Genomic DNA, 27,952 nt, shown 5'->3' with positions numbered 1-27,952 from the left:
AGCTAAACATAGCCACAAGCCCACAACAGTGAGCGACAGAGAGGTCAAGATCAACCCGCAGTGTGCAATCATCAACAATCTTCAGCAGCAGGACAAATGCAATCAACACCTCTTGTGCCTTTCGAATAGGTCAGGTAGATTGCTTTCAAGCTAAGAGCATTTAGATCCATTTCAGGAAGAAAGCGAAGTTTACTGCAAACTGCGGGCGCGCTACTTACTACTAAGAGTATCAAATCATGCCACTAGATAAGAGCATTGCTACAATTCGCCATACGTATCTTATATCTCCCCACAGAACAACAAGACCGACAGCTTTGACACGGCTTTAATAGCACAGTCAGCACTTAACGGAAATCATAGTTAATTTCTTACCTATCAGATACTTGCTAACCACATAAGCTTGACGGTTGACCGTTACTCATCCCCAGAAATCAAGTTCGTGCTTGGCAAAATCTCTCATGAATTGCTGACCACGGAGATCTGGTACAAAATCAGATAGTCGATTAGTGCATAGATTACAAATTTTAGTTAAACAGAGTTAACTTTTCTACTTACTAGAATAGAATAGTCTGAAAACATGCCCATTTAACCACATTTATCTTTTTAGGAGCATGGTAACAGCATGTGAACATACAAAGTAGTAATTTAGTACTGCTGAATTCGCAAATAACTATGAAATTTTATATAATCAGAAGGTTAGAAGGTATGACTCACAAGTACTCCCACTGCGACGGACATATATCTTCTCAGTGGGTATACCATTTGCCATGAACAAATGTGCCAATGTATGGACTCTCACATCATCCTTTGAGCATTTGATCTTCACAATTCGAACATGTTCGCAAGTAAATGATCTCTCCTTCAATTCTATACCTGTTTTCCATGTCTTTTTGGAGTTGAACTTCTATATGTACAGAACAATAAAATGGTCACTAATCATATAATCAGGTTAGGTACATAAAAACTTTAAAAAGAGTTGCGAGAATCGTATATCATACAGCAAATATGTAAGATACAATAAAATGGTCGCCGTCTCATACAGATAATATGTTACAAGAAGAAAATAGCTGCTGTCATGTAATCAGGTTAGGTGGACATACCAATGTAAGTTGGAGAAAAAGCTTCTCTACATTAGGCGAATGCTGCAGTAAGAAAACCAATGCATCAAAATCAGCAGTCATACGCCATTCACCAAGGGACAGGGTCTTCAGGTTGATAAAAGTTGGACAACTTTTCAGTTCCCTACTCAGAACCACCTTCATAATGAATATACAGTGAGTAGCCAGCAAAGAACACTGCTAATCTGCATCTTCATATTGTGCATATGCATATAATTTTCTAATATAGAGAAAAAAACAAACATATCCACTAGCAAATTCTACAATAATAATAAACTGTAATCACTGAAAACATGACATCATCTATGTACAAAATAAATGATGAATAATTACGCCTCAAAGCTACAAGCATGCATATCTATTGAATTCAGCTACTAAATTTGACGAATGACAGAGGCAAGAAAACTGGAGGTATTTTTATGATGTGAACTCCTTTTAAAGTTAAATGTGCCTATGTAACCAGGTTTGATGCTACAGCTCAGAAGGTAACAAACTTGCTCATTGGACATCCTGTGTTATGGGTAATCAGGAAAAAGTTGTTTTGCATATGATTTTTTGCTACAAAAGTACTTATATATAATGTCATATTGTGTGTCTACAATGATGTTTAAGGTCGAGATGTTGTATGCTACCATAAGCGAACATGAAGTTGATCGAACCTCAGAGTATTGAAACATAACTATAAAAAGGTTCTACATGACGTGAACAAATACTTTTTTTTCATTTTCCTTCAGCTGGAATAATTCAGCTAAAGCAAGGAAAATATAAATACACACTGAAAGAGGGGTATCAGCAAAAGCGGGCAATAGCTATACCTCTCCAGCATCAGCTAACAACTCCAAACTTGTAGCACTCGAAAGGCAATGGAGAATATTACAGCCACCTAAAATTTTACTACCATTGCATTCATGGCTCCTACCATTGTCGTGATAGTTACCTTCTTTATTGAAATTCTGGCCATCAGCAAGGTAGCCATCTGCAATTTCACTATATTCACAGGTATTGTCATCACTCTCAATATCGCTGCCATAACCATACTTATCCTTGTACCCATGAAGCTCATGTTTTTTTGGAGGCAAACGATATCCAACCTTTGAACTCTTGCTCTTATCGTTATCATCGTCATAATCACCATCATTATCATTGTTGTCATCATCGTCGTCATCATCATGGTCATCATCATCATCATCGGTGGTTTCATCCAAATCATCATCATCATTGATGTGTCCAAAATCATCACTCAAGAGAGAGTCATCAAGTATGATAGTTCCAGTGACCAGTGATCCCAGATTCTTAAATGATGGAACTCGAACCGAAGGTGTGATGAGGCGCAGAAGTACCAGATTTGGAGCAGCAATGGAGAAGTCTCAATTGAATGTGCATTTGAGCATGATTAAAGTCTTTAGAGAGGCAGACACAATCTCAGGGCCTTTGAACAAGCAGTCCTTGAGATCCAGTTCTTCCAATGATTTGCAACTAGAAGAAAGCTGCCCAAGGATCCTATCTTCGAGCCTCGCGTGCGACAACTTCAAGATCTTGAGGTGGCAAGAGACGAAGTGCACACGGTCCAACAACGCGACTCCCTACCGATGCCCAGCAAGATGAATAGCCCGCGCATTGCGGCTGACAGCAGTCCTGATCCACCTGTTGGCATCTTCCTCGCAGAAGCCAGCATACTCATCGCTGGACCGCAGCCGGAGCGTGTCCACCGGCGCCGACACATCGCGGTGGAGGAAGAGGCTGTCCACAAAGTCACAGAACTGTGAGAACCCGGAATTAACTTCCAGACCCTCCTGTGTATATGTGTCAACCCCAGGATCATTGTTGACAACACAGCGAAATGATATCATCGCATAATGCATAAAAGGTATTACAAGTTTAAATATATCTTGCCACAAGGCATACATAGAGAAATGTCTCATGACATTTATTACAATCAGAAAGTAGCGGAAAGTACAATGCGTAGCGACTCCATCTCAGCCACAGGCAGTCGATGTAGTCCACGTGACCTCACTCCTACGGATCGCCATAGTTGTCATAGTCATCACCTTCGTCTTCATGGAACTCTGTTGTTCAACAAAAGTATTGCAATGAGTACATTACGTACTCAACATGCCTCCCACGGGGAAGGACCTAATAGCTACATGTGGCTTCAAAGGAAGGTTGTACGGCTCATTTGCATAAAAGCTAATTTTGTTTGAAAAAACATAGTACTTGAATAATAGCAGTTTTAGATGAAAACATGTTTTATCTCCAGAATAATATCTTTCTTCAAGTGAGGATCCTCGATCAACTCACGTCCTTCATAGGTTTCAAGAATAGGGGCAAAGAGGGAATAAGCAAGACAGGTCCCGTACGTCAAGAAAGATTCATGTGTTGCCCATGACCGTGGACACGGCTATTCGAATAGTTTTACACTCTGCAGAGGTTGTACACTTTACCCACACGACACAATCCCGACTTGTTGCCACCAGTGGCCGCTGGCGTAGTACACCATTTGGTATACCGGCAGGGAGATTGTGACGAGGTCTTTCATTAGACCAAACTTACTGTGCCAAGCCCACTAGGTTTCAACACGGAAGTAACCGCGGTTCACAGTCCGGGCCCCCCTTTTGTGCCGAGGACACTCCTCGCAAGGCAGCTATCCCATCTGCGGTACGGCGATGACGACAATAAGAGTGAACTAACTAATTAACCAAGCCAGTGCCCATATAGCATGTGGCTGTACTGTTATCACAATCTTCAAATCCAAGACTTATTAGGCCTCATGCAGCACGGACGACTGATTGCCCCCTTCAACTAGTGAAGGGCGGCCAATCGCTCCTTCAATCCTTGATTCAGCTGTCACCCGCGCCAGTATTCAGATGGTAAGTTTCACCCAGAGTAGAAGAGAGTAGAGGAGATCAACAAGGGCCAACCGGCCTAGCTCAGCGATACGTTTCAACTATCAATGACTCTGAGGTCATTCAACAAAGCACCTATAGGATAAGCATGGCTAAGCATTTCTACTCTCCCGGAATACTATAATTCTACTCAGGTGTCAAATGAATAGGCGACAAGCAGATCAAGGTAATGTGTCAATCGACACGCTAGCTACGAGAATTAAAAATAGCATGCATATAGTAACCATAAAACACAATGCAATTTTGTAAACATAGGATAAATATGATCAAAGAAGGAGGCATGCCTTCGTTGTTGAGTCCTTCTTCAGTAACCTGTTCTGTCCTTGTCCAACATCGTCACTCCCTACTCGTCGTAACGATAGCAAATGGAAAACAAATAAATACCAAAACAATAGTAAATCCAAATAACATCCAAAACAAATTAAGAGTGGATGGATAGCAAGATATCGATCAGATGGAGATTATGAAATGAGATAGCATGATAGGGAGGTAAGTAGAGATGATTCAAAGAAGTGACAGGGTTAGGTTGACACAGCTAAGGAAGGCTTGGCGGTCAGGACTAATGTTCTAATATGAACCATGATACAACCACTAGTAGTTCACATCACCCATATCGACTAACTGCTATAGGAAACTACTATAACAAACACGATGGCATCAACACACATGGAATGGAACCACCTTATGCATTTAACTACACAATCATATTATGGTATGATAAAGCTAAAGGTTAACCACAGATAAATATTTAGATATCATCTAAATATTTAGAATGGTTAATAGCAACCAAACATAAACATCAACTACATCATAACTCAAAAGCAAGCATTCCATATGACAACCAAACCAACATTATAAACCATACCAGTCAAGCAGTCAAACATCATTCAATAAAATGAATTGGAATAAGATCTAGGTTTAGACCTAAAACATTATTAAAATAAAATGGGATCAACACTGTTATATCTAACAAATTCATTTGTCAAACAATCAACAAGAACTATACAACACATGGAACAAGTCGATGAACAACTATCCTAGACATGATATGATTAAATGTGGCAATCAACCAAGAATAAATATTTGGAGGAATCCAAATATTTATAATGGTTAACAAGAAGCAATGTATAAACATCATCCATAAGTAACATTAAGAAGTACTCTTATATCAAGATCCAACACAATACTAGGAAAAAAATAAACAATACAATAATATGGCATGTATCATACAAGGCATGTGAATAAAGAATCATAAAGAGATCTTAACTAAAACCACAAGCATCAAACATACAAGTGATCATGAGAAGATACTAAAGTAGTACATGCTCTTTAAGTAAGAAAGAACAAATATCCAATGACCACTAGTAACAAGATTACCCACACATGCTTAAACAACAGAGCAAACTATGCGTGTTAAGCATATGAGGAAGGCACAACTCAACTAACATGAAAGGTAAAATATCTTGAACATGAGATGGACCGTTGAAAAAACTATAACACATGGTAGTATAATAAGACATGAAACATCACTTGCATGAAAGATGTCTAGGCATATAACAATGCAACGACTAGATATATACCCATAAGCATGCAATATCATTACATAAGCTACCCGCTATGCTACAAATATAATACACTCATAATAACAACACAACTTAGTTGATATACGCTAACCAAACATCAAGCATGCCGTTAGCACACAACATTATCATGCTAGTTGTGCCTTAGAAGCACAAGGGATAAATTACAATAAGCAAGTAAACATCAAGGTCATTACATCAATGAAATCAAGCAATGAAATAACAAAGCAAGAATAACAGAAATGGCATGCATTTGTTATATAGTACAACTTACACTTGCACCAACATAGGATAGTCAACTAGTCATGATTCGATACACGATTGCTATATCCACACTATGCAATCTAGTTATACAATCGAACATCATGACATGGTATTGACCAAGCAAGAAGAATCATTCACTACTAGCATGTATCTCTACCAAGCAAAGACTAACCATATGCGTGATCTGTAACACCCACGATGCGGCTATATCTCCCACGTGTCGAAGCACGACTTAGAGGCATAACCGCATTGTGGTTTTGTCGCAAGAAGGGTCATCTTCACACAATCCCATGTAATGAACAAGAATGGGATAAAGAGTTGGCTTACAATCGCCACTTCACACAATGAACATAAATAAGTCATACATCAATCAGAGTACACACATAGTCCGACTATGGACGAAGCCAAAAGAAAAGAAGATAACCCAACTGCTAGATCCCGATCGTCCCAACTGGGCTCCACTACTGATCAACATGAAACGAAACATAGCAACGACCAAGGTCTTCGTTGAGCTCCCATCTGAGCTCGGTTGCATCGCCTGCACTGGTATCATCGGCACCTGCAACTGTTGTGATAGTATCTGGTGAGTCACGAGGACTTAGCAATCTCAAAACCCGCGAGATCAAGACTATTTAAGCTTATGGGTAGGAAGTGGTAATGAGGTGGAGTTGCAGCAAGCACTAAGCAAATATGGTGGCTAACATACGCAAATAAGAGCGAGAAAAGAGCAAACGGAACGGTCGTGAACTAGCAATGATCAAGAAGTGATCCTGAACTCCTACTTACGTCAAACATAACCCAAAACCGTGTTCACTTCCCGGACTCCGCCGAAAAGAGACCATCACGGCTACACACGCGGCTGATGCATTTTAAATCAGATCTGGTGTCAAGTTATCTACAACCGGACATTAACAAATTCCCATCTGCCTATAACCGCAGGCATGGCTTTCGAAAGTTTATACCCTGCAGGGGTGTCCCAACTTAGCCCATCACAAGCTCTCACGGTCAACGAAGGATATTCCTTCTCCCAGGAAGACCCGATCAGACTCGGAATCCTGGTTTACAGGACATTTCGACAATGGTAAAACAAGACCAGCAAAGCCGCCCGATGTGCCGACAAATCCCGATAGGAGCTGCACATATCTCGTTATCAGGGCACACCGGATGAACACTACGTACAACTAAAACCAGACCTCAAGTTTCCCCGAGGTGGCGCTGCAAGTGGCTCTAGTTCGGACCAACACTTGGAGGAGCACTGGCCCGGGGGGGGGGGGTAAAATAAAGATGACCCTTGAGTATGCAGAACCCAAGGGAAAAAGGCTTAGGTAGGCAAATGGTAAAACCAAGGTTGGGCCTTGCTGGAGGAGTTTTATTCAAAGCGAACTGTCAAGGGGGTCCCATAAATCACCCAACCGCGTAAGGAACACAAAATCCGGGAACATAACACCGGTATGACGGAAACTAGGGCGGCAAGAGTGGAACAAAACACCAGGCAAAAGGCCGAGTCTTCCACCCTTTACCAAATATATAGATGCATTAATAATATAAGAGATATTGTGATATCCCAATCGTAATCCTGTCCACCATGGAGAAATCTTCAACTTCACCTGCAACTAACAACGCTATAAGATGGGCTGAGCAAAGCGGTAACATAGCCAAGCAACGGTTTGCTAGGAAAGGTGAAAAAGGTTAGAGGCTGACATGGCAATATGGGAGGCATGGTAAACAAGTGATAGGTAGCGCAGCATAGCGATAGAACGAAGCAACTAGCAAGCAAATATAGAAGTGATATCGAGGGTAATAGTCATCTTGCCTGAGATCCCGATAGGAAGAAGAACGAGACCATGAAGAAGACAAACGGATGTAGACGAACGAATCCTCACAATCGCAATGTAACCAGAACTATCAAGGAGAAGCGCAACCGGAAATAAGCAAACGACATAGTAAACAACCATCACATAAACATGGCATGATGCACAATCAAGTATGATGCATGTCCGGTTTAATGGGGCATGGCATGGCAAAGTGCAACAAACAATACTACAAGTTATGTGGAGCTCAATATGCAACGAGTTGCATATTGACAAAACACCACATCAATTATTTAGTTTCTCTCTCGGTTATGTACCCAACAATTTTAAATGTTACTAAACATGGCAAGAGGTGAAGCATAATTAAACTACCTATTTAGGCAAGTTTAAATGAGGCTGGAAACAACAAACGATAATTCCGGAAAATCCCCATATGTCATTTAGCAATTTAAATGCAAACATCAATTTTAGACATTTTAAATGTTGTTATCATGATGCGGATGACATATACAAATTTTATGCAGTTTTTATGAAAATGTCGACATGAGCATGTTATGAAGCATTTGGTCACCATGGCGGAACGAAAAGGGTGCCACGGCGACGAAACAAAAATGGTGCCACGGCAACATATCGGTCCCGATAACTCATGGAGGTACCGGTGCAAAATGAAGTGTGACGGGAGCGTGTCATGCAAGGATGGTGGGGTGCTCCCGGATTCCGGGTTCCCACGGGATGGCAGCATGGCAAATGAGGAACGTGCAAAGACAAACAGGCACGGTGCAAACACGAGCATCTCATACAACACACATTCATACACGGGCGGTCGTCCCATCGTTATACCTTTGAAGCGTGCGTTTTCGGAGCGGAACGAGTTCAAAGCGGTGTAGAGGAAGTAGTTGTTCACGGGTCGTCGTGGGAAGTAGTTGTTCACGTGGCGACGGTAGTTGTTCAGGGTCTTGGCGGGTCATCGTGGTACACGGTTCATAGATGTTCGAGTCATCGATAGAGGAAGTAGTGGTACACGGCCGTAGTGGAAGTAGTCGTACACAATCCGTAGATGTTCGGCGTCGCCGGTAGTTGTACACAGTTCGTAGATGTTCATGTCTCTGTAGTCGTTTGGGTCTTGGGGTGATGGTAGTCGTTCACTTGACGGCGGTAGATGAACTTGGCGGTCCTCGTCGTCATGGTACTTAGCTTCCTCTCGGCCTTGATAGTGAAGAAACGGAATGCGATGGTCGTGGTACTTGGCGTCCAGTGCAACAACCTTGCGATGCACCGTTGCTGTGGTGGTCTTGGAGGTTCGTGACCGAGGCACAGAGAAGGAGTTGCAGGCGGGAGTGACTAGAGATGGCGGATGCAGGGGGCTCAGGGTGAGAGGAGCAGATAGAGGCTCGGGCTCCTCAAGCCATGGGGATGGCCCGAAACAGGCTACTGCAGGAGGCCGAGGGGAGCGGCGGGGTCTTGGATGGCGACGCGGGGCCTGACGGCAGCTTGGCGCGGGCTCCGGGGCCGCCGGAGTTAGCCGAGCTCGGCGACGAGCTCCTCGCTAGCAAGGGGAGCGAGGAGCGCGGAGCAGCAACCTGCAGTGGCTCCGGTGGCTGGCGGACGGATCTCCAGGAGAGGTGGAGAAGTGGTGGCGCGGGCGAGGTGACATGGCGAGTCGATGATGCAGAAGACGGCGGCGGACTTGGCGCGGTGCTGGAGGAGCTCCTCTCCTCGGGCGCTGGGGCGACGGTGATCGAGGCTGCGGGCGAAGAAGCAGCCCGCGAGGGCTCGGCTTCCTAGTGGTTGGGGCGGAATGGAGGGAGGGAGAGGCGCGGCACTGACGAGGCCATGGAGATGTGGTGGCGGAGGGAGACTCGCGAGGGGCCATGGCCAGAGGGAGAGGCTGAGGGGATCGAGCAAGAGGAGGGTTCGGGCGCTGGTTTTGGGCGATGCGTGGCGGCGCTCAGAGGGAGCGAGAGGAGGAGATGGGATCGAGCGAGGGGGTCGGGCTAGGGTTAGAGGCGCAGCTGGGCCTTGAGAGGCAAATGGGCCGATGCGGTGCGGTTGGGCTGCTGGGCTTCTTCCTTCTCTTCTTTAACTCTTTAGCAGAAAAGAAATTAGAGGGAAGAAAAAGAAAAAGAGTGTTAGGGAAAGAATATGTGCATAGGGATAATTTTCCCGGACTCGCAAAAATATGCTCGTTCCAAGAAAAATAGAAAGGCCATGATTGAAAGATTTAAATTCAAACTCATTTAAATTTAATTCAAATGGGTTTGAACTAGGACTTGATAAAAGGAAGGTCCAAAAATGTTCGGATTTTTGATGGAGCTCCGGAAAATGATGAAAGAAATTATGGGCAAGGTTGGAGACCAAGAATTGAGATAACAACGGCATGGGATATTTTGCAAGTGGGTTATGGTTAATTCCAAATAAATGGAATAATTTTATTATAGCTCCCTAATAATATTGAGAGGCTTTAATATGTTATAAAGAGAAACCACAAGTGAATTCCCTCGATTTAAATAGATCAAAAGATCTATGCAATTTATTAAGTTGAGTTTTAAAAAGGGGTTGCATGATGACATGATGCAATGCACATGATGCAAGGATGAATGCAACGAAAAAAACAAATCACACGACGAATCTCGGAATATCTAGAAGTCTTTTGGAGCGTCGGTCTCGGGGCGTTACAACACTCCACCACTACAAGAGGATCTCGTCCCGAGATCTAGAATGGCACCGGAGAGAAACGGAAGAGGAAGAGAAGAGGTAAAACTAAGTTGCTTCTTCGACAATGTGTGAAACCGATGAACCACGAGAGGTTGAAAACTTGAAAGAATAACACAATAGAGTTGAACGAAATTGAGAGCATTCCAGTAGAAAAGAGAAGCAAGGAACACCATGTGAACCTTGAAGGATGCAAAGCGATGAATGACGAGTACAATGGACAAGAAGGGATTGAACCCGCTCTGGTTTAAACAAGATAAGAATGATATAATTTTGGCAGCACTCCGACTGTAAATGGAAGGAATTGAACATGAACTTGACAAAACGACGTGATGGGTGAAGAGCACAACATCACAATGCCTCCGGAAGAAAGAATAGAAGATAGATCATTGGAATAACAGAATGGAGAAGAAAATGCCAACTTCTGCCACAAATAAGCTTGGAAAGCATCCTTGCAAAGAAGAATTGAACGGAGTTGTTGGAAAATCAACAACGAAAAGCACAAGCTTGTTGTGGGCTTATGGCAAACATCTCAAAATGATGAGGTGACAACCGGCCACTAACGGAAACAATTGCTTGCTTGAGATCAACGAAGAGATGAAAACCTCTTTCATCGAGAAGGATATGGAGAAAGCTTGGATCATTGATAAGCACCATAATAGCAACATTCCTTAGGGAAGGCTTTAGGTGAAATCTATACCAAGATAACTCCAACAATGATATTGATGGATTTAAAATACCTCATTCTTAACAACATGTGAATCACGAAGCATGAATGGAAATTGTCAAGAATGATATAACACCATCTCAAAAGAAAAGGTAGAAAGAATAGCACTTGAAATGCAAGAAGAAGAATACTTGAACTCCCCAAAACAAAACATGTGTTGAGCACCATGTTTATTTTAGAGTGTAGCTTGGCGGATCTTAACTTCGAGAGAAATCTTGAAGAACAATTGAAGGATGAAAGGAATCCTTGATGAACCACCATGTAGAGCCTCCATGAAGAACTCTGGTAAAAAAAGGATGATAGAAAGAAAGAGAAGTTGAAAGAACAAGGTGAAGTCTTGCAGTGATAAGATGAAGCTTTGAAATGATATAACCTAGAAAACTTGGAACTCCGGAAAGAAAGAAGAACAAATGAAATCAAGAATTTTGATGAACCTCCGGAATAAGGAATTGAATTTACTCGATGAAACAAGAATAAGAATTACATTATGCTCATCCTTCACCAATTAAATTGATGGCAAGCAATGGATTTGGCATACTACTTATTATCGTAGAAAGGATTAAGATAGATATGGCGCAAACTTGGGAAAACTTGAACAAACCACCAGTACGATTCGGAAAGAACGAATTAATTGATATGATAACAACAGAAGAGAAATATTGAAAGAAGCACCGTAAGAATTGAAAATAAAAGTAGCAAAGGCACAATTCACCGGGAAGGATTGGAAAATGAATGAAGATACTAGAGAAATTTAGATACATGAGAACGAAGGGGTCATGAATTGATTAGATGATATTTGAACGATGCACCGGTAAGATTTGGAGAACGATAGCTACATGCTGAGAATGAAGAATTATGACATGATGGCCTTCGGAGGAAAGAAATGGAAACAACTCATGAAATGCTCCGGATGGGTGAAAAGAATTTTCACAATCAAAACAATTATGAAAAGATGGCATCAAGCTAGAACCATGAATCTTGAAGAGAATGGAGCAAGATTTAAGAGAAATCCTTCTTCGATCTTCAGATGTTGAGAATGATGATGAGAACCACCCAAAATTGTTGAGGCACTTCGGAACAGACAAGAATAGAAATGATGAACCAACGCTGAAAATATTTTGAAAGCGATCTTGGAGAAAGAATATGACTGATGAGAATTCATTCTTATGTCAAACTTGGAATGAATTTGAGAATCGCTCCTGATAATTAGAGGAGTCGGGTAAGATCCTGGGAAAAGACTTGTGGGTTAGGGCCCACTCAAGAGAAACACCGTTGAACGATTGTTTGAAAGGGGGGATTGCGCCGGTTGAATTAAATGGCTTGAATGAGATAATAATCTCCAACTAGCTTGAACGGATCTTGATAATGGAGACACAAATCTTCTGAGATATCGTCGACACTTCGGATATGAAGAGAGAGAGATGAACGATTATGAGATGCACCGGCATGGGATAGCATTTGAACGAGGAAAAAGGATATGATCAACACCGAAAGCTTGAGTTAAATCCACCGGAGAAGAAAAGAGACGAAGAATAATAAACTTGAAGCTCCGTTAGTATCTTCCTGAGAATCACCAGATAAGAACATTGACGGAAAAGAATGGAGAGACTTCCCATCAATAAAATGAATACCCGATTAAGAAATCTGAGTCCTTGAAGAAAAAGGGTGGGAGGGCGGGAAAAACAAAGGCAACTTGGGGCAGATGGAATGGATGCCATTGAGAAAACTTAGAATTGATCTTGTGAATGTTGAAATGTTCGGATCCACTTGAAGAGAAGCACACCGGTCGGAAAGAATTGACATGACAATCTCGATGATGAAGAAGGATTAGTATTCACATAACAATATGAGAACACCATTTAGGGAAGGTATGGATTCAACATTTGACTCCGAAGCAACTCGAATACCACAAATAAAACAAAACAAAGGATTTGGCTTGCAGAATAAGCCGGAACAAACATATGATAGAGATTTCGTCCGAAGTTTTCGTGGTGGGGCCCACACGGACTCGATTGTACAGCACCATCATGTACAAGGCAGTGCACATGACATACGAAGTGTCCCCGAACCAGCATAGCCAAGGGTTCTTTAATACACAACGAGACCACTGTAAAAACAACCGTGGAAAGGTGGACCACTAGACATCGAACCCCAATCTCATATCATGCATCTGTCGAAAAGATATTCTAGGAGCTACTTGAATTCCCACCTATAAAACTCCCAAAACTTTCTGGTTATGCAATCTGGTGTTGGGGATACAGGGGAAGCAATATATATCTCACCCAAAACTAACAATCCCTACATCCAAGCTGTATCCATCCGTCCACACATAACCAAGAAACCTTCGGAAATCGTGTACCTCAACCTTCGAAAAGCATCCGTTATACGAGTTATGTCAATACTCCCGAACTCCTGCCCCAGTACCGGGTGGCGTCGAGGTTATCTCACCAACAACTGCATAAAAGAGATTTTCGATGTCGGCAAAACTCAGATATTCCAGAACTGCAACGATAAAATTGTGACGACAACACCTCGGAGCTCAACTCCCCGGGTCACTGCCACATAAAAGACAGGAGGCACCAAGAACAATGTTCTCGTCACAAAACCATCGGAACGATTCCAAGATACCCGCGTGATCCTAAAAAAATTTAGTGAAATTTGAGGAGAGGAAAGTCAAAACATTTATGTCAGGAGACCTCACCAGAGCGACGAAGGGACTGAGGAGTAAAAAGAATCCTACTCTCCGATATATATAATCCTAAGACTCAAAACATTTTTGTTCTAGACTTAACAACGCCAACAAACAATCAAGCAGGGGGCTCCTAAGTCGGGGATGGCTCTGATTACCAACTTGTAACACCCACGATGCGGCTATATCTCCCACGTGTCGAAGCACGACTTAGAGGCATAACCGCATTGTGGTTTTGTTGCAAGAAGGGTCATCTTCACACAATCCCATGTAATGAACAAGAATGGGATAAAGAGTTGGCTTACAATCGCCACTTCACACAATGAACATAAATAAGTCATACATCAATCAGAGTACACACATAGTCCGACTACGGACGAAGCCAAAAGAAAAGAAGATAACCCAACTGCTAGATCCCCGATCGTCGCAACTGGGCTTCACTACTGATCGACATGAAACGAAACATAGCAACGACCAACGTCTTCGTTGAGCTCCCATCTGAGCTCGGTTGCATCGCCTGCACTGGTATCATTGGCACCTGCAACTGTTGTGATAGTATCTGGTGAGTCACGAGGACTCAGCAATCTCAAAACCCGCGAGATCAAGACTATTTAAGCTTATGGGTAGGAAGTGGTAATGAGGTGGAGTTGCAGCAAGCACTAAACAAATATGGTGGCTAACATACGCAAATAAGAGCGAGAAGAAAGCAAACGGAAAGGTCGTGAACTAGCAATGATCAAGAAGTGATCCTGAACTCCTACTTACGTCAAACATAACCCAAAACCGTGTTCACTTCCCGGACTCCGCCGAAAAGAGACCATCACGGCTACACACGTGGTTGATGCATTTTAAATCAGATCTGGTGTCAAGTTATCTACAACCGGACATTAACAAATTCCCATCTGCCTATAACCGCAGGCACGGCTTTCTAAAGTTTATACCCTGTAGGGTGTCCCAACTTAGCCCATCACAAGCTCTCATGGTCAACGAAGGATATTCCTTCTCCCAGGAAGACCCGATCAGACTCGGAATCCCGGTTTACAAGACATTTCGACAATGGTAAAACAAGACCAGCAAAGCCGCCCGATGTGCCGACAAATCCCGATAGGAGCTGCACATATCTCGTTCTCAGGGCACACCGGATGAACACTACGTACAACTAAAACCAGACCTCAAGTTTCCCCGAGGTGGCGCTGCAAGTGGCTCTAGTTCGGGCCAACACTCGGAGGAGCACTGGCCCGGGGGGGTAAAATAAAGATGACCCTTGAGTCTGCAGAACCCAAGGGAAAAAAGCTTAGGTAGGCAAATGGTAAAACCAAGGTTGGGCCTTGCTGGAGGAGTTTTATTCAAAGCGAACTGTCAAGGGGGTTCCATAAATCACCCAACCACGTAAGGAACGCAAAATCCGGGAACATAACACCGGTATGACGGAAACTAGGGCGGCAAGAGTGGAACAAAACACCAGACAAAAGGCCGAGTCTTTCACCCTTTACCAAATATATAGATGCATTAATAATATAAGAGATATTGTGATATCCCAATCGTAATCCTGTCCACCATGGAGAAATCTTCAACTTCACCTGCAACTAACAACGCTATAAGATGGCCTGAGCAAAACGGTAACATAGCCAAGCAACGGTTTGCTAGGAAGGGTGAAAAAGGTTAGAGGCTGACATGGCAATATGGGAGGCATGATAAACAAGTGATAGGTAGCGCAGCATAGCGATAGAACGAAGCAACTAGCAAGCAAATATAGAAGTGATATCGAGGGTAATAGTCATCTTGCCTGAGATCCCGATAGGAAGAAGAACGAGTCCATGAAGAAGACAAACGGATGTAGACGAACGAATCCTCACAATCGCAATGTAACCGGAACTATCAAGGAGAAGCGCAACCGGAAAGAAGCAAACGACATAGTAAACAACCATCACATAAACATGGCATGATGCACAATCAAGTATGATGCATGTCCGGTTTAATGGGACATGGCATGGCAAAGTGCAACAAACAATACTACAAGTTAAGTGGAGCTCAATATGCAACGAGTTGCATATTGATAAAACACCACATCAATTATTTAGTTTCTCTCTCGGTTATGTACCCAACAATATTAAATGTTACTAAACATGGCAAGAAGTGAAGCATAATTAAACTACCTATTTAGGCAAGTTTAAATGAGGCCGGAAACAACAAACGATAATTCCGGAAAATCCCCATATGTCATTTAGCAATTTAAATGCAAACATCAATTTTAGACATTTTAAATGTTGTTATCATGATGCGGATGACATATACAAATTTTATGCAGTTTTTATGAAAATGTCGACATGAGCATGTTATGAAGCATTTGGTCACCATGGCGGAACGAACAGGGTGCCACGGCGACGAAACGAAAATGGTGCCACGGCAACGTATCGGTCCCGATAACTCATGGAGGTACCGGTGCAAAAGGAAGTGTGACGGGAGCGTGTCATGCAAGGATGGTGGGGTGCTCCCGGATTTTGGGTTCCTACGGGACGGCGGCATGGCAAACGAGGAATGTGCAAAGACAAACGGGCACGGTGCAAACACGAGCATCTCATACAACACACATTCATACACGGGCGGTCGTCTCATCGTTATACCTTTGAAGCGTGCGTTTTCGAAGCGGAACGAGTTCAAAGCGGTGTAGAGGAAGTAGTTGTTCACGGGTCGTCGTGGGAAGTAGTTGTTCACGTGGCGACGGTAGTTGTTCAGGGTCTTGGCGGGTCGTCGTGGTACACGGTTCGTAGACGTTCGAGTCATCGGTAGAGGAAGTAGTGGTACACGGCCGTAGTGGAAGTAGTCGTACACAATCCGTAGATGTTCGGCGTCGCCGGTAGTTGTACACAGTTCGTAGATGTTCATGTCTCTGTAGTCGTTTGGGTCTTGGGGTGATGGTAGTCGTTCACTTGACGGCGGTAGACGAACTTGGCGGTCCTCGTCGTCATGGTACTTGGCGTCCTCTCGGCCTTGATAGTGAAGAAACGGAACGCGATGGTCGTGGTACTTGGCGTCCAGTGCAGCAACCTCGCGATGCACCGTTTGCTGTGGTGGTCTTGGAGGTTCGTGACCGAGGCATGGAGAAGGAGTTGCAGGCGGGAGTGACTAGAGATGACGGATACAAGGGGCTCAGGGCGAGAGGAGCAGATAGAGGCTCGGGCTCCTCAAGCCATGGGGATGGCCCGAAACAGGCTACTGCAGGAGGCCAAGGGGAGCGGCGGGGTCTTGGATGGCGACGCGAGGCCTAACGGCAGCTTGGCGCGGGCTCCGGGGCCGCCGGAGTTGGCCGAGCTCGGGGACGAGCTCCTGGCTAGCAAGGGGAGCGAGGAGCGCGGAGCGGCAACCAGCAGCGGCTCCGGTGGCTGGCGGACGGATCTCCAGGAGAGGTGGAGAAGTGGTGGCGCGGGCGAGGTGACATGGCGAGTCGATGATGCAGAAGACGGCGGCGGACTTGGCGCGGTGCTGGAGGAGCTCCTCTCCTCGGGCGCTGGGGCGACGGTGATCGAGGCTGCGGGCGAAGAAGCAGCGCGCGGGGGCTCGTCTTCCTGGTGGTTGGGGCGGAACGAAGGGAGGAGGAGGCGCGGCGCTGACGAGGCCAGGGAGATGTGGCGGCGGAGGAAGACTCGCGAGGGGCCATGGCCAGAGGGAGAGGCTGAGGGGATCGAGCGAGAGGAGGGTTCGGGCGCTGGGTTTGGGCGATGCGTGGCGGCGCTCAGAGGGAGCGAGAGGAGGAGATGGGGTCGAGCGAGAGGGTCGGGCTAGGGTTAGAGGCGCGACTGGGCCTTGAGTGGCAAATGGGCCGATGCGGTGCGGTTGGGCTGCTGAGCTTCTTCCTTCTCTTCTTTAACTCTTTAGCAGAAAAGAAATTAGAGGGAAGAAAAGAAAAAGAGTGTTAGGGAAAGAATATGCGCATAGGGATAATTTTTCCGGACTCGCAAAAATATGCTCGTTCCAAGAAAAATAGAAAGGCCATGATTGAAAGATTTAAATTCAAACTCATTTGAATTTAATTCAAATGAGTTTAAACTAGGACTTGATAAAAGGAAGGTCCAAAAATGTTCGGATTTTTGATGGAGCTCCGGAAAATGATGAAAGAAATTATGGGCAAGGTTGGAGACCAAGAATTGAGATAACAACGGCATGGGATATTTTGCAAGTGGGTTATGGTTAATTCCAAATAAATGGAATAATTTTATTATAGCTCCCTAATAATATTGAGAGGCTTTAATATGTTATAAAGAGAAACCACAAGTGAATTCTCTCGATTTAAATAGATCAAAAGATCTATGCAATTTATTATGTTGAGTTTTAAAAAAGGGGTTGCATGATGACATGATGCAATGCACATGATGCACGGATGAATGCAACGAACAAAACAAATCACACGACGAATCTCGAAATATCTAGAAGTCTTCTGGAGTGTCGGTCTCGGGGCGTTACATGATCATAAAGTATAAACTAGCGAGGATATAAGACATGCATGGGAAACATTCAATAAAGAATGCATTCTACTTTAAGAAATTGCAAACATGGCATGGTAATAAACTAAGAAAAATAAACACACATTATAGTTGCCACGATGTAAGAAACTAAATTATATGCAACATGAATAAATTCTAAATATGAGAATACAAATATGACCATGACATAAATCATCAAACCATGCAATCTTGCATGTCTACAAAATAAGAGGAACCACTTGGCAACCATGAGCTATGCAACAACTACCATATACTAGTTCCCAATAGTAAAGCATTTCATTTGACGTCTAGCATAAAGAAACTATGCAACAATACATACAAAAAAATATAAACACCCATGGTAAACATGACAATGATTTCGAACAAATAAAACAACATGTGACATGGATGGAAATGAATATGTAAACTAGTTCTAAGATATCTCCATGCTAAGCAAAATTTAAAATAATCAAGACATAAAGTAATTCATGATTCAGTGAACAAAGCATAGCCTAGATTAATCCTATGGAATTATAAGCATGGGGAACATTCAACAAAAAATGTATGCATGCATAAGATAGCGCTACATGCTACGCAAAAATATCACATGAGACAATGTACAAGTATATAATAAATAAATAAAAGAAATACTTATAATAAATCCATTCAATCGCATCTAACTCCTAGAATTTATGAAATAATTAGGAGTGACTCCTAGGCATATAACGAATATACAAATATCATACTAACATAAAAGTTCACCGATCAACTACTATGTGTGTTAATAAATCGCAAGAACTAATGTGAAACAAAAGTGTAACACAATACTACAATTAGGCATACTTTATATACATGAAACCATAGACAACTATATTAAAATCTATCAATATGTCTAACACAAGACAATAACAATACAAACAAAATATTATCTACTTGCGACAACAAAAGTATAATCGGTAAACAAATAAATCTACAAGTCATTTGTCATATGCAAAAATTATGAGACCAATAGGATGCATCCTAGGCATACCGCAAACATATGAACAATAACAAATTAATATAAAATTTAACCGATGAACAAACTCCATTAAATCTTGGGCAAGAACGGCTATAACAAAATGTATACTAAAATCCTATTGATAAAACTAGCAATCTAACTCCATCATGGGGTTAGTATGGGTACGAGAAACAAATCATATGTTGAACACAAGATCATCCGAGAAACTAAAAAGTACGCGGACATGTCGATAGAATCCGTTCATGCATCGGCGCGAGCAACGACATAGATGAGCTGAATGATGATGTCTACGAGATAGAGTAGATGATGGTGAGTACGCGTGCAAAAGGAATTTGATAGAGGTTCACCGAGTTTGACAGAACGACGCGAAGAACTCGACGAACGGTGTAGACAGACATGCGAAATTCTGCGTGTGTGGTCAACGGATCGCTTTCTTTCTTCTCTGAATAGAGTCACGACATGGAGCAGGACCTTCTGGCGCAAGGGCATGGATGGGGGTGGTCCGAGTCATCGGGATGGAGACCTCGCGTCCATGGAGCTTCAAAGTTCAGGGAGAGTTCTTTGGTAGAGGAGGAAGGGAGAGGGAATGAGTTGCTACGGGAATGGAAGAGGAGGTCGGGGCGCTCATCTACATATCTTCAGAACTTGAAAAGGTTGAGATTTATGGGAGTGAAGGGGAAGGCAGGAGAGTGGGTGTAGGTTTCTTCTCATAACGTTTCCTCTCTATATGCGACCGAGGGTAAGGACGAAGGAAGAGGAAGGAGAAGAGGCCTTCGGTGGGAGAGATGGTGAGTGGAGAGGAATAGGAAGGGAGGAGGAATCAAAGGAAGACGTATACGTTTCCTATGTGTATGCTTAGGTGGCTGTTAAGGTTACCTCATGTGTAACGTGAGCGTACAGAGGAAGGAGAAGAGGGTTGGTCACTAGGTTGCGTGTTGGGCCAGTTCGGCTAGGCCCATGTGGAAGCAAAAAGAATAGAGAAGGAGTGGTTGGGTTGCAGCCCAGGACAAAATAAAAACTTCGGTTGGGAGGGAAAATATGGAATGCATACCCAGGGGTGAGAGAAAGATATTGAGTGAAGGAAATTCTGTACAGAGTTTGACAGAGGAAAATAATTGATTTTCCTATCCAGGAAATCTAGAAAAGGAAAAGAAGCTAAAAAAAATCAAATGAATTTCAGTAACCCAAAGAAAATTCAAGGCGCAAATTTAAATATGCCAAAGAAGAGAAAATAAAGCCCGACTAAAAGAAAAAAACTAAACTCAAATTTTAATTTAGGTTCACGTTAGTTCAAATTAAATCCTTCAAATTATAAAAGTCAAATTTAAGCTTTGTTAACAAATAAAACAAATGAAATTTTCTTGCCCTGATTTTTGGAAAACTTTTCTTAAACATTCTGAGAATCATTATCATCGTTGTCGTCATCGTCGTCATCGTCATCGTCATCATCATCATCATCATCATCATCACTGATGTGTCCAAAATCATCACTCAAGAGAGAGTCATCAAGTATGATAGTTCCAGTGACCAGTGATCCCAGATTCTTAAATGATGGAACTCGGACCGAAGGTGTGATGAGGCGCAGAAGTATCAGATTTGGAGCAGCAATGGAGAAGTCCCAATTGAATGTGCATTTGAGCATGATTAAAGTCTTTAGAGAGGCAGACACAATCTCAGGGCCCGTGAACAAGCAATCCTTGAGATCCAGTTCTTCCAACGATTTGCAACTAGAAGAAAGCTGCCCAAGGATCCTATCTTCGAGCCTGGCGTGCGACAACTTCAAGATCTTGAGGTGGCAAGAGACGAAGTGCACGCGGTCCAACAACGCGACTCCCTCCCGATGTCCAGCAAGATGAATAGCCCGCGCATTGCGGCTGACAGCAGTCCTGATCCACCTGTTGGCATCTTCCTCGCAGAAGCCAGCATACTCATCGCTGGACCGCAGCCGGAGCGTGTCCACCGGCGCCGACACATCGCGGTGGAGGAAGAGGCTGTCCACAAAGTCATAGAACTCCTCCGGCGTGTCGTCCTCACGGCCGGAGTGGCTCACGCGGAGGTCGACGCAGGGCGTGGACGCCCAGAGATGGCGCCACCGGCGCGCGAGCACGCAGGTGGGCACCACCTCCTACGCCCTGAGGAACGACATGATATGGTGCAGCAGCGCGTCTGGGAGGGCGTTGAGGCGGTCGACGGCGAGGCCGCCGGAACATGTCTTGCCAGCGCGGCGGCGCATCCCCGGGCGCTGGGTGGTTGTCCGGCGCATTTGGTCGAGCAGTAGGCCTGCATAAAGGTTCGGGTACCCTGCGTAAAGATTATGCATGGAAATCCATGAAAGAATATACGTATGGAGTGGGGATCGGAGACAAAAGGGATGAAGGGGTTGAACTTTACGGAGGGATTCTTCATTGAAATGGCGTGGACTTCTTTGCCGCTTTTGAAATTCGAAATTTTGGGGACGGAGTTCGGTCGCTACTCCTCCGGTCCTCCTCCCATTGTCCCCCGCAGCTCTAATCAATGGGCTTTGGGCATTCTGCCGCGCGCGTGTGTTACCAAGGGGTGGCCCAGTTAGCTAATCCATTCTATTTCTCCAAAAATAAATACTTTACTATAAAAATTCTACAAAAATAAAGCTAATGCATTCCACTGCTTCCAAGCGATGACCCAGTTTGCTTTTCCCTAGAACATTTCTGGAGTAAATGTCCCATTCGTCCATAAACTTGGACCAGATATGCACACTTTTGTCCATTATAGGTCAAAATTTACGCATCCAGAGCAAAAAAAAAGGGTCTAAATGATACACTTTGGTTTAGAAAGGTTAGAGAGAACTTGTCTGCGAGGAATTTTTGTGCTGGGGGTCCTGAAAAAATATATTCCAAGGTCAAAACGTCATTTGCATTGCCCCCACACGTGCACTCCCACACACACACACACACACACTCACAAGACCTCAACCTACTTGACTGCTATGTTGTTTAGTAAAAAAAAACTTCCTGGGTTAACTCGGTTTGTTGTCAAACGAACGCGGCACTACCCGCCCCTGTTGACCCAGTGCCTCTGCATGCCCCTGCCGGCGTTGTGTCACTGCCCCCCAAGCTCCTGCCTCGGTGAGTTCCCCATGAGATTTTTCAACAAATTGGAAGGAGAAATTATTTTTCGTTAGTAGTGTTTCTAGTTATTAAACCAATTAAGAGGCGCTAGAATGGTGGCCAACCAGCTACGCCATGTGGCGCATGCTGGTTGGTCACGGTGAGAAAGGTTTTCTTTAGAGTTTTTAAAATGGTAGGGAGACCTTTTTCCAAGAAAAGTTTTTCCAGCCTTTTTCTTTTTCTTTTAAGATGGTTGTGATGTCCACGTGACGCAAGAATATTTTTTTAAAAAATTAACATGATGATGAGGTGCGCATAGCTTTCTCTCGAGCGGCCCGCAATGGCGGGCCCCAACCACTAGTATAAATCCATTAGTTGATAGTTTTCCTAGTTATATAGATCAATTAGAAGGTTGATTAGGTAGTGTTCCTAGTTAGATAGATCGATTAGTCCATCAATCGATTAGTTTGTAGATCTATTAGTCGGTCGATTAGGTAGGGTACCTAGTTATATAGATCACTTAGTCGGTCATCAGTTGGTTATTCATTAATTTGAGTTAGCTTGATTAATTAGTAGCTTTCTCTTCATTTCCTTTCTTAAATTTCGATATTAATTTAAGTTAGCTTGATTAGTACTCCCTCCGTCCAAAAATATTTGTCATTAAAATGGATAAAAAGAATGTATCTAGAACTAATATACATCTAGATACATCCCTTTTATTCATTTTGATGACAAGTATTTCCGGACGGAGGGAGTACTTGTGATAGAAGAGAACCTCCATTTTCTCTTCTATATATTTGATAAACACTCATTTTTATTCTTCATTTTCCGTGCTAGCATCATTATCTGATTTGTGACTTAACTCAGACTGATATGGTTAAGTTTGTTGTACCGGGTGTTGTTATAGGAGATCGCTATTGTACATCTCCTCTTGTGAGACATTGGTAAAGCAGGAGGGGAAGTACACTAGCGACCATCACCGACAGTCGAAATACCGTACCCGAGAGTGAGAGCTCACCATATATACTCCACCACCTAAGAGATGAGAGTTATTGAAGGATCCTGACTGTTATTATAGAGGGTTGTTGTCGTATTTATCCTCTTCTAAGACATTAGTTAAGAAGGAGGGTAAGTGTAACAACAACCATCACAGACAGTCAAAATACTAATGAGGGAGAGCCGACCATATACACCACCACCTAAGTGATGGGAGTTTTTCAAGGTAGTATAATATGATATTATACTTTTCATGTTCGATACATACATAATATTACCTTACACACATACTAGTACTACAATTAATGTCATTTGATTAATTTCAGGACATCCCCCGTCAACTACATGGCTTCTCGTCGTCGTCAGGCAACTCGTACCACACCATCATCCTCCACTCCTCCCGAAGTGGAGTCACGGGTGCATCCTCTATTGGTGGTGGAGCGGGTAGGAAGGATTCGCGACGCGGTGTTCAGCTGGTGGAAGTGTATAGAAATGGCGCAGGTTATCTAGCAGAGGGCTTCAAACTTTGAAAAGATCGTATAAGTGTAAACTGAGGAATGCAGTAGAGGTTGTCATCTTCGAGACCACCGATGCAGAGTGTGCTCGAATGCTAACTTGTGGCAGTTTGAGCATGGTCGAATGCTAACTTGCGGCAGTTTGAAATTGGTCATCAAATGAGCATTACAAGAAATAAAATCTCCGATCTGGGTTCAAAGAGCCCGATGGGGATGTATGATGGGGTAATGCCGCCGAGGATACCACCACCATCACCGGATTCGGCCGATTGTTGACCAGTTAATTAGACAATGTTAAATTACATTATAATAGGTCAATGGTGTCATGACAGTATAATGAGGCCTTTTGGCTCAAAAAGCTCTCATGTCGCAATTTAGGACTACAAAAGAGGGCATTTAAGCTCATAAGAATGTCATGGCATAAAAATTAGGGCACTAAATCCATCTATGTGCGGGTACTATGTGGTAGCTAACTGTGTTGAATATGTTGTACCATCTGGTAAATTATGATGCAATATGCTATTAATTGCGACAAATGCTACCAGCAGAGGACATGCTACAAGCTTATTTTACAAGGTAGTCGCATTAAACAGTGTCACACGATGTTGCTTTGTAATGAACTGGCAGTGTTCCATGCTCACGCTGCTAGGTACTGTTGGAAATATGCCCTAGAGGCAATAATAAAATGGTTATTTATTGTATTTCCTTGTTCCTGATAATTGTCTATCATTCATGCTATAATTGTATTGACCGGAAACCGCAATACACGTGTGAATACATAGACCACAACATGTCCCTAGTGAGCCTCTAGTTGACTAGCTCGTTGATCAACAGATGGTCATGGTTTCCTGACCATGGACATTGGATGTTATTTATAACGGGATCACAACATTAGGAGAATGATGTGATGGACAAGACCCAATCCTAAGCCTAGCACGAGATCGTGTAGTTCGTATGCTAAAGCTTTTCCAAATGTCAAGTATCTTTTCCTTAGACCATGAGATTGTGCAACTCCCAGATACCGTAGGAATGCTTTGGGTGTACCAAACGTCACAACGTAACTGGGTGGCTATAAAGGTGCACTACGGGTATCTCCGAAAGTGTCTGTTGGGTTGGCACGAATCGAGACTGGGATTTGTCACTCCGTGTGATGGAGAGGTATCTCTGGGCCCAATCGGTAGGACATCATCATAACGTGCACAATGTGATCAAGGAGTTGATCACGGGATGATGTGTTACGGAACGAGTAAAGAGACTTGGCAGTAACGAGATTGAACAAGGTATCGATATACCGACGATCGAATCTCGGGCAAGTACTATACCGCTAGACAAAGGGAATTGTATACGGGATTGATTGAATCCTTGACATCGTGGTTCATCCGATGAGATCATCGTGGAACATGTGGGATCCAACATGGGTATCCAGATCCCGCTGTTGGTTATTGGCCGGAGAGTTGTCTCGGTCATGTCTGCATGGTTCCCGAACCCGTAGGGTCTACACACTTAAGGTTCGATGACGCTAGGGTTATAGGGAATAGATATATGTGGTTACCGAATGTTGTTCGGAGTCCCGAATGAGATCCCGGACATCACTAGGAGTTCCGGAATGGTCCGGAGGTAAAGATTTATATATGGGTAGTCCTGTTTTGGTCACCGGAAAAGTTTCGGGTGCTATCGGTAACGTACCGGGACCACCGGGAGGGTCCCGGGGGTCCACCAGGTGGGGCCACCGGCCCCAGAGGGCTGTGTGGGCCAAGTGTGGGAGGGAACCAGCCCCAGGTGGGCTGGTGCGCCCCTCCCCAAGGGCCCAAGGCGCCTAGGGTTGAAAACCCTAGGGGAGGGGGCGCCTCCACCTTGCTTGGGGGCAAGCCACCCCTCCTGGCCGCCGCCCCTCCCCTCTAGATGGGATCTGGAGGGGGCCGGGCCCCTCTCCCCTTCCCCTATATATAGTGGGGGTTTGAGGCTGCCAAACACATGAGAACCTCCCCCTCTTAGCGCAGCCCTACCCCTCTCCCTCCTCGTCGCTTGCGGTGCTTGGCGAAGCCCTGCTGGAGTGCCACGCTCCTCCACCACCACCACGCCGTCGTGCTGCTACTGAACGGAGTCTTCCCCAACCTCTCCCTCTCCCCTTGCTGGATCAAGGCACGGGAGACGTCATCGGGCTGCACGTGTGTTGAACGCGGAGGCGCCGTTGTTCGGCGCTTAGATCGGAATCAACTGCGATTTGAATCGCCATGAGTACGACTCCATCAACCGCGTTCTTGTAACGCTTCCGCTTGGCGATCTACAAGGGTATGTAGATGCACTCCCCTTCCCCTCGTTGCTAGATTACTCCATAGATTGATCTTGGTGATGCGTAGAAAATTTTAAATTTCTGCTACGTTCCCCAACAGTGTTATCAGAGACAGGTTTATTGCATAGATTCTATGCACGAGTAGAACGCAAGTTGTTGTGGGCGTTGATTTTGTTCAATATGCTTACCGTTACTAGTCCTATCTTGTTTCGACGGTATTGTGGGATGAAGCGGCCCGGACCGACCTTACACGTACTCTTACGTGAGACAGGTTCCACCGACTGACATGCACTTGTTGCATAAGGTGGCTAGCGGGTGTCAGTCTCTCCCACTTTAGTCGGATCGGATTCGATGAAAAGGGTCCTTATGAAGGGTAAATAGAAATTGGCATATCGTGTTTGTTGGGGAACGTTGCAGAAAATTAAAATTTTTCCTACAGTTTCACCAAGATCCATCTATGAGTTCATCTAAGCAACGAGTCTAGGGAGAGAGTTTGCATCTACATACCACTTGTAGATCACGTGCGGAAGCTTGCAAGGTGATGATGTAGTCGTACTCGACGTGATCCAAATCACCGATGACCAGCGCCGAACGGACGGTACCTCCGCGTTCAACACACGTACGGGACGGGAGACGTCTCCTCCTTCTTGATCCAGTAAGGGGGAAGGAGAGGTTGATGAAGATCCAGCAGCACGACGGCGTGGTGGTGGATGCAGGGCGTCACAGCAGCAGGGCTTCGCCGAGACTACGAGGGAGAGACGTAACGGGGGGAGGTGGAGGCGCCAGGGGCTGGTGTATGAAGTCCCTCCTCTCCCCCACTATATGTAGGGGTGCCAGGGGGGCGCCGGCCCTAGTAGATGAGATCTACTAGGGGGGGCGGCGGCCTAGGGGAGGTTTCCCTCCCCCCCAAGGCACCTAGGGGTGCCTTCCACCACTAGGACTCCTCCTAGGGGGAAACCCTAGGCGCATGGGCCTATAGGGGCTGGTGCCCTTGGCCCATGAAGGCCAAGGCGCACCCCCTACAGCCCATGTGGCCCCCCGGGACAGGTGGCCCCACCCGGTGGACCCCCGGGACCCTTCCGGTGGTCCCGGTACAATACCGATAACCCTGAAACTTGTCCCGATGCCCGAAATAGCACTTCCTATATATAATTCTTTACCTCCGGACCATTCCGGAACTCCTTGTGACGTCCGGGATCTCATCCGGGACTCCGAACAACATTCGGGTTTCTGCATATACATATCTTCATAACCCTAGCGTCACCGAACCTTAAGTGTGTAGACCCTACGGGTTCGGGAGACATGCAAACATGACCGAGACGCTCTCAGTCAATAACCATCAGCGGGATCTGGATACCCATGATGGCTCCCACATGCTCCTCGATGTTGTCATCGGATGAACCACTATGTCGAGGATTCGATCAAACCCTGTATGCAATTCCCTTTGTCAATCGGTACGTTACTTGCCCGAGACTCGATCGTCGGTATCCCAATACCTTGTTCAGTCTCGTTACCGGCAAGTCACTTTACTCGTACCGTAATGCATGATCCCGTGTCCAACACCTTGGTCACATTGAGCTCATTATGATGATGCATTACCGAGTGGGCCCAGAGATACCTCTCCATCATACGGAGTGACAAATCCCAGTCTCGATCCGTGTCAACCCAACAGCTACTTTCGGAGATACCTGTAACGCACCTTTATAGTCACCCAGTTACGTTGTGACGTTTGATACACCCAAGGCACTCTTACGGTATC

At 44.4% G+C, this 27,952-nt stretch overlaps 1 pseudogene; it reads right to left on the bottom strand.

The window, feature by feature from the left end:
• Positions 1-418: 418 nt before the first annotated feature.
• Positions 419-21,536, bottom strand: LOC123039080 (F-box/LRR-repeat protein At1g48400-like; annotated as a pseudogene).
• Between the last annotated feature and the right edge of the window lie 6,416 nt (positions 21,537-27,952).

The sequence above is a fragment of the Triticum aestivum genome, chromosome 2B (assembly GCF_018294505.1).
Source record: "Triticum aestivum cultivar Chinese Spring chromosome 2B, IWGSC CS RefSeq v2.1, whole genome shotgun sequence".
Lineage (NCBI taxonomy): Eukaryota > Viridiplantae > Streptophyta > Magnoliopsida > Poales > Poaceae > Triticum > Triticum aestivum.
Note: the sequence above shows the minus strand (reverse complement) of the source record. Positions and strands in the feature narration are given on the sequence as shown.